General features: G+C 42.2%; 1 non-coding gene across 1 annotated transcript; it reads left to right on the plus strand.

The window, feature by feature from the left end:
• The first annotated feature begins 2,121 nt into the window (after positions 1–2,121).
• LOC121284533 lies at positions 2,122–2,261 on the plus strand. Its single transcript, XR_005944501.1, has one exon. It is a non-coding gene; the product is annotated as a U4 spliceosomal RNA (small nuclear RNA).
• The last annotated feature ends 1,407 nt before the right edge of the window (positions 2,262–3,668 follow it).

Below are 3,668 nucleotides of genomic sequence, written 5' to 3' on the forward strand. Positions count from 1 at the left end.
ATGGAATCTTTACAGGGTATTAAGAACTGTGGTCGAGGTAGCCATGAAAGTCAGTGGGCTTAAATGAATATTAGTTAATCACCTATTGCCAGAATTGGAGAACGAGAAGTCAAGGAAGGGAAGGGAAGAGTTAGAAAGATGGATGATGTGAAACTGGGATAAGGTTGGAAATTGGAAGTGAAGTTGATGAAGTTTTCCAATTCACCCCCAGTGCCCACCCCCTTCCCCGGTACCTTTCCTTGCAGGTGCAGGAGATGTAATAACGGCCCTTTGACATCGTCTCTCCTCACTGCCCAAAGCCTCAAACAATCCTTCCAAGTGAAGCAGCTATTTAAATGTATTCCTTTCAATTTAACATACTGTATTAATGGTTCACAATGCAGTCTCTGCTATATTGGGGAGACCAAATGCAGCTTAGGTAACTACTTTATGGAACATGTCCATTCAGTCCACAAGCATGACCCCACGCTTTCAGTGTCCTCCTATTTTAACTCTCCTCCTTGCTCTCACGCTGACATCTCTGTCCTTGGCCTGCTGCAATGAAACTCAATGCAAGCGTGAGAGACAGCACCTTATCTTTTAATTGAGCATTCTACAACCTTCTGGACTCAGCATTGAAGTCATTAATTACTTTTATTTGCTTTCAGGCAGCAGGACAACTATTCTAGACACATCTTTTATTTCTATGTTTATTTTCTTGCCCCATCATCATTCCTTTTGGCCCTGGAAAACTAACTCTTCCATCATTCAATCTCTCCTGTCTTTCCCCTATAACAGGCCTTCCCGTTTTCCCACCGCCCCCCCCCCCCCCCCCCCCCCCCCCCCCCCCCGCCCCACCTTGAGCAAAACCTATTACATCTCTAACTTTTCCCAGTTCCTGATGAAAGATCCTCAACCTGAAACATCTGGCGGAATTTTCCAGTCCCGCCCGCCGAGTGCCAGTGCCGCCGAAGTCAATGAAATTTTGGCTGGCTCACCACATCCACGGCAGTGGGAACCACAGCACCAGAGCCGGAAAATCCCGGTCATTAACTCTGATTCTCTCTCCGCAGACTTGCTGAGCGTTTCCAGCATTTTCTGTTCTTATGTCAGATTTCCAGCAATGCTTTTCAGTTTGTTAGTGTGCGTACTCTGATGTTTAAATTAACAAGGTAAATTAGAACAAGAAAGCAGTCCAGCATACCCGAATTCCATTTACCGACCTTTGCTCTATGTCCTTTAATATCCCTAGTGTGCAAAAATCCATCAATCTCACATCTTAAATTATTAATTAAACTAGCGTCTACTGCTTTTTGTGGGAGAATGTTTCACAATTCTAACATCTTTTTCCTGAAGAAATATTTCCCAACTTCTCTCCCGAAGAACCTGACACCGATTCTTTAAAAGTATGCCGCCACATTCTCGACTCCTGACCAGCGGAAATAGTTTCTCTCTCACTATCCTATCAACTCCTTTCAAAATCCTAAAAATCACCCCTTAACTTTCTATAATCCAGGGAGTACAGGACCAATTTATGCAAACTCTCCTCAAAATCTAACATTGGAGCCCAGGTAACATTCTGGTGAATCTGCGGTGCACGCCCTCCCATGTCAATATATTCAGAACTGTATGCAGCAATCCAGATATGGTATGTAACCAGGGCTTTGTACAACTGCAGCAAAATAAAACCCCCTCCCCCCCAACTTCATTTACTCATCCTCTCGTTATAAAGGCTAACATTCCAGTTGCCTTTCTGATTATTTTTGGTATCACACATCCAAAACACATACACCTTTATTAGCTAAATCCAGATAGTGCAGGGGTCAGATGTGCAAAGATACTTTAGGTTGAGTCTGATACTTAACAGATACCAACAGAGGCAAGATAAGAGCCAGTGGAATGCACCTTTGTTTGTAAAGGGATACCAGAATATCATCACTGTTAATCCAATCCCAAGTTAGTTGGTGAATTATAAAACTTGACACCAATACTTTTATTGATAATAGGTTTATTCATGGAATACAGCATTACATATGTCTGTCTCCTACCTACCAACCCAATGCCCCAGCAGTTTCTCTTTGTAAGTGCTCTAAGTACTTAATTAAACAATGCCATTCACCTGTTTGTCTTAACAATATAATTAGCATACAGTTAACAATCATTGTAGCCAATGAGGTTTAACTGAGGCGCGATTATTGCTTATTGAGAACTTTTCCCAATACCCTGCTACGGTGACTTGCAACAAAGTCACGATTAGCAATTTTTGATAGTCTTTTCGGAAAAAAAAAAATTTAGTGTTGATGTCAGTGAGACGAAGAGTAAATACAGCCTATTGGATGGGGGAAGAGGGCTGGGCAGTTTACGGTGTTCAAACAACCCAGCAATAAGGTTGCCAACTCTGGCGAGACACATTCCTGGAGATTGCATCCCATCTGCAATGAGCCTGAGCCAGTCAAACATGTTTCCATTCCCAATACTGTAATGAACAAAAGTGTTCAAAAGAAATGATTGAATGGGGATTCAATGATAAAGCAAAGGTTGGTTGGCAGGGCAGGTAAAAATTGTAAGATTCACAAACCTACCTCCTAAACCACCCACTACTGTTTTTAACAGGGGTGTCTCCAAGGAACAGGTGACCAATTTGCACTCAGGAGGCAGGTCAACCACTGAAGATAGGGACATAGAAAGAGAAGGAGTCCATTCAGCCCCTCCAGACTATTCTGCCTTTCAATGAGATAATGGCTAATCTGTGACCTAATGCCAAATGCCCACTTTTGCACCATATCCCTTAATACTTCCGGATAACAAAAATCTATCCAAATCTAATCTAAACTTAACAACAGTGAATGGGCATCAGTTGTGCCTTATAGCAGGGATTTCCAAACTCCTACTGCCCTGATATGGAGAAGTGTTTCCTAATTTCAATTCTGAAAATAATTTCTCTCCATGTACCCTACCTATTCTCCTTAATATCTTGAAGCCTTCCATCAACTTACTCCTTAACCTTCTGAATGCCAGAATTCCAACCCTAGCTGGTGTAATCTCTGTTCAGAATTTAAACATTGAAGGCCAGGTGCCGTTCTGATAAATCTGCATTGCATTTCTTCCATGGCTGATATATCCTTTCTAAGATGTGGTGCTTTTAAGGAGGTTACGTGACTCCATTTTAACTGATTTTTAAAATCAGTTTTAATGCAAGCTTTGAAACTCTTGCCTGTCAAGCAGCTCTCAGCTGAAGAAAATCCCACTGGCAATCAACAAAGCTGATCCATCATTGGGTAAGTGCTGCTGACTTCCCACTTCCATCTGTTGGACCATTGCTGGCACCCACAAAGCTTGCGGCCTCCTGACATTGGGAAATATTCAGTTTACCTTGCGAATACTACCTACTGCCTTGTTAAGATCAGAGTCAAGTGATCATACCTCATGTGCAATGGGTGCAGCATTTTTAATGTATTTCAATACTACATGCCCGTCAATATAATGGTACAAAAAGTATGTTTCAGGGGTGGAGTTTAGTAGGGTGAAATGGGTGGATAATGGTTCCCCCTCTGCACCTATCCATTTCCAGGGTTAAAAAGAAACCTAGCTCCTTGATGAATGAAGTGTGGAGTTAAGCCCTGTATGGATAAGGTACACAGGTTCAATGCCAGGTCAGTGCAACATGAGCTGATTTCAAAGGCAAACAA

This window comes from Carcharodon carcharias, chromosome 11 (genome assembly GCF_017639515.1).
Source record: "Carcharodon carcharias isolate sCarCar2 chromosome 11, sCarCar2.pri, whole genome shotgun sequence".
NCBI classification, from domain to species: domain Eukaryota; kingdom Metazoa; phylum Chordata; class Chondrichthyes; order Lamniformes; family Lamnidae; genus Carcharodon; species Carcharodon carcharias.